We start from the raw sequence: 10,792 nt of genomic DNA on the forward strand, positions 1-10,792 counted from the left end.
ATATATATACCAAAAAGTACAAGTCTTCAGGGAATCACAATGTTTTAAAAGGAAAAAAAGACAATGAAAGTTGGATTACGAATTAGCCCTAATGCTGTTTTTTTTAATTTAAATATCATATCTCACATATATTTTAATTCACAAAAGACATCTAAATAACATTTTTATAAATTACAAATAAGCCAGATTATCTTAACTCACACAATAAGGGTTATCCTGGGCTAATGAACTAAGTCTACTCATCCAGAACTCACGAAAGCATTAGAATCCACCATGAGTTTGCCTGGAGTCATTTTGAAACTCCACTAATCTAGAAATGTGACAACACAGTTTGCTGACTTTTCTCTGAAATAATTAAAATTGTTGTTATGGAAATTCTTTATTGTTTCTTATCTAAAAGACAGGCAAATGTAGCAGATAAAATGTAGCAGCTGAGCTTTCGGGAGCTAGGGATCCCTAAAAATTTTGCTTTCTTTGTCACATTTATAACAGTAGCCTTTTGTTAAGTCCCAGTAGAATACATTGGATAATGATGAAAAAATGTTTATTTCTCCAGGAAGTAGTTCTTTGGCCTAATTTGCTTACTATATCATTTATACTTACCAGGAATATGAATAGCTTATCAAAATACCACGCTCAGACTAAAAAAGCACTGCTCCAAAGAACTAAACTCTAATCAATAAGTCCTACAAAATATGTAAAAACTTAAACCTAAAGGAAAGGAGATCACCCATTCTATCTACATCAACACTACTTAAAGCAAAAAGAATCACTTTCTCTTATATATACTGACCTCATTTTATCTTTTGTGAAAAACCTAGAAGATAGGTATGTTCATCCTTTACAGTTTAGAAAACCGCATCTCAGAGAGGTTAGATAATATGCCCAAAGTTACAACGTTAGTAAGATAAAGACAGGACTTGAGTTCATGACTTTCTGACTAACCAGTTAATGATAAGGAAGCCACTGCAGATATTTCTCTGTGTTATAATCCTCCGGCAACAGTGTATGCAGCCATGGGCATGAGGATGATAGAACCAAGGTGTATCATCAGTGTTCCCTCTCAGCTCCTTTCATGCCCAACACTGGAACCCAGTAAACTGGATTCAAGTTATTTTTGAACACAGTTTATTGCTCAAGAATGGAAATAGCTCCTTCCCAGGTTTCACCTCTGATTCATAGGTGAACTATCTCTGCACTATCTTCTGTTACTCAATAAATTAACAAATATGGCTGGGCACGGTGGCTCACGCCTGTAATCCCAGGACTTTGGGAGGCTGAGGTAGGCGGATCACCTGAGGTTGGAAGTTCGAGACCAGCCTGACCAACATGGAGAAACCCTGTCACTGCTAAAATACAAAATTAGCTGGGCATGGTGGCACATACCTGTAATCCCAGCTACTCGGGAGGCTGAGGCAGAAGAATCGCTTGAACCCAGGAGGCAGAGGTTGTGGTGAGCCGAGATCGCACCATTGCACTCCAGCCAGGGTAACAAGAGGGAAATTCCATCTCAAATAAATAAATAAATAAAATGAACAAATATTTTCTGAAGATCCAGCAAAGTAATCATATCATAAATTGCCTTGTTTATAAGTACCAATATAAAACAGTGTGGAAGAAATAAGAGACCACTTAAAACTTTAGTACCTGCTCCCAGAATGCTCTTGCTTTATAACACATTATTTCACTTATTTACATTAAGATCATCCTTTATTAGTCTATGAGCTTTTGCTACAAAATTCTGCATATTACCTACACAGTATTGGACAAAATGTAAGTGTTCACCAACTACAAGCTGAAAGGAGGAATGAACAAAATGACGGTGAGCTAAACTCTTTTTTTTGTTGTTTAAGATGGAGTTTCGCTCTTGTTGCCCAGGGTGGAATGCAATGGCGCAACCTCGGCTCACCACAACCTCTGCCTCCCGGGTTCAAGCAATTCTCCTGCCTCAGCCTCCTGAGTAGCTGGGATTACAGGCATGCGCCACCACGCCTGGCTAATACTGTATTTTTAGTAGGGATGAGGTTCCTCCATGTTGGGCAGGTTGGTCTCAAACTCCCGACCTCAGGCGATCCGTCTACCTCGGCCTCCCAAAGTACTGGGATTACAGGCATGAGCCACCGTGCCTGGCTGGTGCACTGAACCTTTAAGAACAGGTAAGATTTAGAGAAATTGAGGGGAGGTGGGGAGGGGAGAGACAGAAAAGTGCTTTTCAATGAGGTGAATGGTAATCAGGCAGAAAATGACAGGAAAATGGGAAGGTATGAAGAGGAGATTCAATATGACCAAGCAGCAAAATGAGAAACTTGGGGAAGACATGGAATGCCTGACTAGGGGGCTTAGGACTTTGTTTTCTAAATTAGGACAGTTGTTTTTAAACTTCCATTTATTCATTGATTTTAATTTTGAGACAGGGTCTCTAATATGCTTTGGTTGTGTCCCCACCCAAATCTGATCTTGAATTGTAATCCCCATAATCCCCACGTGTCTAGGAAGAGACCTGGTCGGAGGTAGTTGGATCACGGGGGTGGATTCCCCCACGCTGTTCTGGTGATAGTGAGCGAGTTCTCATGAGATCTGATGGTTTTATAACGGACTGTTCTGCCTTCGCTCCTCACACTTTTCTCTCTCCTGTTGCTATGTAAAGAAGGCCCTTGCTTCCCCTTTGCCTTCCACCATGACGATGAGTTTCCTGAGGCCTCCCCATGCGGAACTGTGAGTCAATTAAACCTCTTTCCTTCATAAATTAGCCAGTCTTGGTTATTTCTTTATAGCACTGTGAGAATGGACTAACACAGTCTCACTACTTTTCTCAGGATGGGTCACAAACTCCTAAACTCAAGCCATCCTTCCACCTCAGTCTCCTGAGGTAGTTGGGACTACAGGAACTGTGGTTAAACTTTTATTTTCAATGCAGAGGAACCCTTTATTTAAATTAAACCCTATGTGAAATCCTAACAAACAAAACAGTTTTGTAAAAGCAAAGTAGTACCCATTGAAGCACCCTGGTTTCCAACCACTGGGTCCCCACATTACTCAACTTGAGAAGACCCTGAAATTCCTCCTCACAGTTTAAAAACTACTGGATTAGAAAAAGATCTGCAAGGCAAATACCAAAGTGCTCAAAGCATTTACCTCTAAGGAACTGGGTATGCTTAGATTGAAGTGGCTAGGGGAGGGGTAAGCAGTAATACAAAGCAAGATTGAAATACCATTTTCCCTTTTTTTGATTCTGCATATTTTTATATTATTTGAACTTCTGTTTAAATTGAGTACTTTTTACTTTTTAATTTAAAAAGTAATTAACAGGAAGAAATTATTGCTCTCAAAAAGTATTTTTAATGGTTAAACTTTTTCAAATGGATTGCCATATTTTAGTAAATAATTTCCCTATAGCAGGACATTATTCGGCTAAATTACATTGCAATGAAAATGAATATCTCTGTGCCTAATACTTTACCATATTTAGAGTTATTTCCTTAGGAGCAATTTATACAAGTTAACAGTTTCTATTTAGTTCTACAATGTACTGCTTAAAATAAGACTCCGTGGAATATAAAAAGATAAAATTCTCTGAGTGCTTTTTAAAAGCCATCCCATATTAGCAAAATTTGATTTTGGCATTCCAGTGTAAGATACATAAACCCTAACTTAAAAATTAATGAGCCAAATTTTCACAAATCAAAAATTTAATAAGATAAATTTGAATCGAACTGAAATTTCCTTACCTTTCATGAACTTTTCATAACTTATTTTACCACTGATCAGAACCAAACACTGAAAGAATTCTTCCTTTATGGTTGGGTTTCACAATTTAATTCTGTGAAGTCATAATACTGTGACACTAGAATCATTCAATCTCTGGCAACAAACTGACATCATTAAATTCTTATTTGTAAATTCTTTAGGCTATATGGATATTCTATTTTCATTTGTAAGAACAAAATCTATTTACTGTTGACTGTTCATTAAGCTCATATGATTGATATATTTTCATCCATTTAGGTTGGTGAAAAAGTAACTGCAGTTTTTGTCATTTACTTTTGCACCAACCTAATAATTTATTCCTTTGGTCTTAGCCATTTTTCTAAAACTGCCTTTGGGTGAGTGCTCAGAGAATGCCTCCAAATTTAAACAAAACAGAAATGATTTCTGGATTGGCTGCTCCTGTGAGCAATCTGTGTCACTGCCCTGTACTCCCTGGGAGAAGAAACATCAAAACCAGAATGTTCATTGTTCTTTTTATTATCTCTACTACCGTTTCAATGTAAGAATGTCCTTTGTTAAATTATCTTTTAATAAATATGTGCAGGTCTATCACTAAGATGATTTCAACTGAGAAAAAAATTTTGAATGAAAACCTTTTCTTTGTCCCAAAGCAGACATTACTAGAAACAGCAACATCATGTTTACTACTGCATAACATTCCTTATATTAAAGGTAGTTAGACCCTATCAACGAAAATTTGCTTAGTCTCTATTGTGAGCCAGGCACTATACTAGTTGCCAGAGAAATCTGTTCTCACAGACCTTTTGGTCTTGGTGCAAAGGTACTTAGACAAACGAATCTTTATGAACTAGGAGATTCCAATAACAAAAACAGTGGGAAGATTTTTTACAAGGAATAGATTGTAACCAGGTTTTGGAATACCTGTAATGCTGGGCCAATGAATTTGAAGTTTACATTCTAGTTAAGAAAGACCAGGTACTCAAAGAGATCTTTTTCTAAAGATCTCTAATCAGCCCCTGATTAAAACTTTTCAATAGTTTGTTATTTCCACTAAGATAAATCCAAATTCTTTAACAACGTTAACTAAATCCTGCATAAACACTTCTACTTACCCATACAATCCAGTAAGAATCTGAGTGACACACCCTTATTTTCTACTGTATTTCTTTAAAAAAAAAAAAAACATCTGGATTATAACTCACTAATTTGCTTTCACAATCTACTAGTAGGTGCCTGCAGTTAAAGAAAAAATATGGGCCGGGCGCGGTGGCTCAAGCCTGTAATCCTAGCACTTTGGGAGGCCGAGACGGGTGGATCACGAGGTCAGGAGATCGAGACCATCCTGGCTAACATGGTGAAACCCCGTCTCTACTAAAATTTACAAAAAAACTAGCCGGGCGAGGTGGCGGGCGCCTGTAGTCCCAGCTACTCGGGAGGCTGAGGCAGGAGAATGGCATAAACCCAGGAGGCGGAGCTTGCAGTGAGCTGAGATCCGGTCACTGCACTCCAGTTCGTCTCAAAAAAAAAGAAAGAAAAAATATGTCACTTTAGTGTACCACATTCGGACACCTGTTGACCTTTCCACATGTTCTTTTTGCTCAAAACACTTTTGCTCAACCTCACTCTTCCCTTTTACCTAGCTACTTCCTATTCAACTTAAGATCTCAGCTCTTAAACATCATGTCCCTGGCCCTCATAGATAAGTTCTCCTTCTTCTGTGGTTCCAAAGCACTCTACACTTAACCAATGCTTATTATGCTTTATTGTAATGGCACTTGTACTAATTGTTTTTCTAGGTAGTAAACTAGAGCAAGGACCCATTCTTGTTCATCACTGAATCCCAAAGCCTAGCCCAGTGCCTGTTATGTATTAGACATTCCATAAATACTTAACTAGTACTGGTAAAACAAGGAAATATACTTGAATAATCTATATATTTAACCACACAGTAAATAATCACTCAAAAGTTTCTAAGAGATTTAGCTATTTCCAAGGAAAATATATAGTCAGTTCATTTTTATAAATGGTGAATTAGTTCCTAGGCTAGCCTACAAAACACTATTTCCCATAACATACTTAACTATGAGAGGATGGCTGTTTATTTCTCTCTGCAATGACAACAGAACTTTCACTCCTCTAAGTAGGAGAAAACAAGATTAAAGGAACACTTTTCTTTCTCTCCACCCCCATCACTGGTTCCTCCCGCAGGAAAGTGACTTGTCTAATTGCTAGGATAGGTACAAAGGTCAACTTTTCAGACAGGCTCCACCCCTAAGCTCTCACTGGCTCTCTTGGACTTGCTGTGCCCTCAAGGACAGAAAGTTTTCCTTTCCATTGTAACTCCTACAAGATAAGCTCCTTAGGACAGGACTTTCCCTTCCATTTCCTGGTGCAACAGTTTCATCTGGGTAGGTAAATTAAGAAAGAACAGTAAGCATGGGTCTAAGCTCAGTTCCCCAATCTAGCTTTATCAGAAATGAAAATTACACTACTATTTTAATAGTATTTAAATCCTCATCTGCCTTGAGTCTGATCTCAATTTGACTAGAATCTGGAGAGAAAAGGGGTGTAACTAGCACACTTGAAAGCTTCAACATGAACAACAGTAATCCCAGTCTGATTTCCGGGTCCTAGAACAGTTAGCATGCAGAAGCAAGGCGGCAAAAGGGAAGAGGGATCAAATGAAGGAAAAGGTTCCCACTTTTCCTATTCAGACATTTTTCTTGGGCAAAAATGTCTAAATAAGTCGAATCTGTCTTTATATCCTACAACCTTTCCTTCCAAATTGTTTCAGTCTTGCTTTTCTTTTCTCATGTTTCAGATCCCTCATGCTATCTGAAGCTTTCCATTTTTAACACCCTCACTTTCAGAAATAGGGCAAATTTTGCCCAAAATTCCAAAATGTTCCACAGTCCCGTAATTCTTACATCTCCTATCCCTCCTCAAGTCAAAACTCCCACTTCCTTCGTGTAGCTAACCAAGAAGGAAGCAATCTGATTAAATCCATTCACATTAAAATAGAATAACTGACAGTTCTAGTCATTTCCATCTAAATAGCTCTATATTTGTTATTTTTAAGCTAAATAAATCTAACTACAATACGTTCAGAGAGAAGAAAAGAGGTCTCTACCCTCATCTACCATAAAGGAGACAGGTCAGCTGTGACCATCACTTCTCAGGGATATCTCCGTATCGTTTCCCAATTGTCACTGCCCTCTACTTTCAGTCCTTCCCAGTAAGAGCCACTAAAAACTCCAGGAGGCAGAGAATGACAATCTGGGAAAACATCTGTAGCTGCAGGATATTTGTACATCCATTGAGTAAGTTGCTAACAATCAATATTAGGTTGGATAGTTTATATTTTCAATATGTTTGATAATAATTTCATTAGTTAAAACAAAGTGAAAACACATTTTGGGTTATAAACCTGAAATTACCAGCCTCATTCTTCTAAATAAAGGCAGGGGCATAAAAGGGTTAATTCATATATCCATCATTTTGTCATGTATAGGTTGATGAGCAGAGTAAGGCTGTGCTTCACATGCTTTTTATCAGTTGCTTACCTATTATTTCCATTGGAAAACCTTTACTTGTATTTCCATAAAGTTTTGGAAATTGGGAAGTATACTTTTAAACAATGACAAAGATTCTTTTCTTGACGAAATTTTACTCAGGCCCCTGAACCTTCTCCTAGGCCCATCTGTGCACTTCCTTGTAAAATGCAGTTTTATCAAAGAACCTTGCTAAGTCAGTTTAGCAAGAGCCCCTGACTCTTGGCCCTTGCTTTTTTTTTTTTTTTTTTTTTTTCCGAGTTGAGACAAAGTTTTGCTCTGTCACCCAGGCTGGAGCGCAGTGACGTGATCTCAGCTCACTACAACCTCCACTGCCTCCTGGGTTCAAGCAATTCTCCTACCTCAGCCTTCCGAGTAGCAGAGATTACAGGTGCCCGGCTAATTTTTGTATTTTTAGTAGAGACAGGGTTTCACCGTGTTGGCCAGTCTGGTCTAGCACTCCCAACCTCAGGTGATCAGCCCGCCTCGGCCTCCCAAAGTACTGGGATTAGAAGCATGAACCACTGCACCCAGCCGGCCCTCGCTTTCTGATTACCCTTGCTACCTGATTAACCTCACAATCTGATTAGGTTCCTCATCTTCCACTGTCCCCCAGGTGGTGTCTGATCACTCTGGCCTGTCTTCAGCAAGAATCCTGTTAGGTTGGTTTGGTCTGAATATCCATTACCCCCGATGTTTCCTCTCAGTACTTTTCTGTCCACTGACCATAACACTGCTCCTTGGCTATAAATTCCCATTTGCCCATGCTGTATTCAGAATTGAGCCTAGTCTTCCTCCCACACTGCAAAATCTCCTTCCATGGTCCCTTCACCTATCACAGTGGTCCCGAATAGACTTCTTTACCATGCTTTAATAAGTATCATCGGGTAACTTTTTTCTTTAACAACAATCATATTAGATCAGTGGAAAATTGAGTTTGAATTCCTCGGAGGTAACATCAGGTCTTTTTAGGTGTTTTTTGCTATAAAAGACCTGATGGTGAATTTGTGAGCACTCAGAAATTAACCATGAAATAAGCACAGCAGCATTCATTTAGCTGTAAGTGGCTCTTAACTTCTGTGCCATCAAAAATATTTATTTACCACCCACACGTGAACAAAATTGTAATAAAAACTACACTGCACAAACTTAAGAAAACAAGATTCTCCACTTTACTGAGAAGTTAAACATATAAAAATTTGAGTAATTTGTTCTTGCCATTTATTGTTAGTTTGTTCAGCTGGCCACCACTATAAATTACTTGTAATTAAAGTGATAACGGGGATTTTCAAATTGAGCATAGAATATATGAAAGTACCAATTAAGGGCAGTCTCTCTTGACTCTAGTCAGGAATATGCCTTCTGTAGCCTTGCTCAAAACACCAGGACAGTAAATGTAAAGGGGCAGTAAGATGTCCAAGAACGAACAGGTAGGGTATTCTTACAGACTGAAGTGGCACTTACTTAACCTTTACTCAACAGTAAGCATTAACTTTTTCGGTGTCAGATTGGCTGGATTTTTTTCAAGTCAGTGCCAGTATCCAAACCTATTAATAGAATTTTTTTCCATAAAGGAACAATAAAACTCAATAAAAAGCCAAGCAACCCAGACTGGCCGCGGTGGCTTATGCCTGTAATCCTGGCACTTTAGGAAGCCGAGGGGGACAGATCACTTGATTTCAGGAGTTGGAGACCAACCTGGCCAACATGGTGAAACCATGTCTCTACTAAAAATACAAAAATTAGCCAGGCAAGGTGGTGCATGCCTGTAGTCCCAGCTACTCGGGAGGCTGAGGCAAGAGAATCGCTTGAACCCTGGAGGTGGAGGTTGCAGTGAGCCAAGATTAAACCACTGCACTCCAGCCTGGGTGACATACTGAGAGTCAGTCTCCAAAATAAATAAATAAATAAGTAAAGAAAAAGAAAAAGACAAGCAACCCAATTAAAATATGGGTAAAAGATATGAACAGACATTTTCGCCAAAGAAAATATATGAATAGCCAATAAGCACACGAAAAGATGCTCAGCATCTCCATTCATTAGAGAAATGCAAATCAAAACCACAAAGAGATACCATTCCACACTCACTAAGATGGCTATAATAAAAAATAACCAGTAAAAAGTAACAAGCCTTGGGGAAGATGTGAAGAAATTGGAACCCTCATACACTGCTTGGTGGGAATGTAAAATGGTACAGCTGCTTTGCTTGGCAGTTCCTCAAAAAGTTAAACACAGAGCAATTGCCCTCCTAGGTATATACCCAAGAGCACTGAAAACACATGTCCACAAAAACCTGTACACAAATGTGCATAGCAGCATTACACACAATGGCCAAAAACTGGAAACAATCCAAATGTTCAACTGATGAATAAACAAATGTGGTACATTGATACAACAATATTAATACGCTATAAAAAGTAAAGTACTGATACATACTACAACATGAGTGAAACTTGAAAACATTACGGTATGTGAAAGCCGCCAGACCAAAAAGCCACATATTGTACGCTTCCATTTATATGAGGTTTCCACAATAGGCAAACCCACAGAAACAGCAAGTAGATTAGTGGTGGCTAGTGGGGTGGGGTCAAGGGGAAATGAGGAGTGATTACTAAGAGAGACAGGGTTTCTTTTGGGATGATCTGGATAGTGGTCATATTTGGAAAGCTTTGTGAATATATTAAAAGCCACACTTTAGAAGAATGAGTTTTATGGCATGTGATGTATATCTCAATTTAAAAATTGTCCACTACAAAAAAAGATGACATATATACGTAATATACATATCAATGTATATAGGTAACAGATATGTGTCATCTCTCTCTATAAACGAGCATTTGGGCTTTTAAAATTGAGATATGCTCCATATATATAAAGAGAAGAATGAAAGAACAGGGTGGCGGGGCCCTCGCGGAGCCCTGAACAGGCATCTGGGGTGTGCCCGAGCCGCCCTCGCAGCATCTCCATCTCAGCTCACCTTCACCCATCACTCAGTCAACCACACGCCGCCTGTCCCTGCTTTGGGCGCCCGAGACCGCTCATCCGCGGCGGCCGCGGAGCAGCTTCCCACCGCCCGATGTGGGGCAGGCGCGGGGGCCTGGGCTCGGGCGCTACCCGGCGGCCCCGGGAGGCGTCCGCAGGGGGCACCGCGACTCGGGCGGGACCGCTCCCACCGCTCCCCGCGCCCCCGCCGCCGGGTCCCGAGCCCAGGCCTCTCGGCCCCACCTCCCTCCCGCACCTGGGATGCGCCCGAACGCGGCGCAGCAGCCGAAGCCGAGACTTCCCCTCCACGGTCACCTGTGCTGGAGCGCGGCGGCGGCAGCGGCCGGTGTGAGGAGAAGGGTCCCCGTCTCCTCAGACCGGACCGAGACACCCGGGGCGGGGGATGGAAGGGGCATTCACCTAGTCTCTGACACCAGTGGTGGCAGGGAGGACAGCGGCTCCCAGCCCACGGCTCCTTCCTGCTCCCGCGCCTCCTCGCTCGGCTGCGGCTCCGATCTGACAGCCCGGCC

At 40.5% G+C, this 10,792-nt stretch overlaps 1 protein-coding gene across 1 annotated transcript in view; it reads right to left on the reverse strand.

Annotated features, from left to right (window-relative positions):
- Positions 1 to 10,781, reverse strand: part of SLC41A2 (solute carrier family 41 (magnesium transporter), member 2) — a 156,479-nt gene extending 145,698 nt beyond the window's left edge. Inside the window, exon 1 of the mRNA XM_011935311.1 lies at positions 10,578 to 10,781. The gene's annotated coding sequence lies outside the window, so the exon portion shown is untranslated. The remainder of the gene's footprint in view (positions 1 to 10,577) is intronic.
- Between the last annotated feature and the right edge of the window lie 11 nt (positions 10,782 to 10,792).

Source organism: Colobus angolensis, unplaced genomic scaffold (genome assembly GCF_000951035.1).
Source record: "Colobus angolensis palliatus isolate OR3802 unplaced genomic scaffold, Cang.pa_1.0 Scaffold10, whole genome shotgun sequence".
Classification (NCBI taxonomy): Eukaryota; Metazoa; Chordata; class Mammalia; order Primates; family Cercopithecidae; genus Colobus; species Colobus angolensis.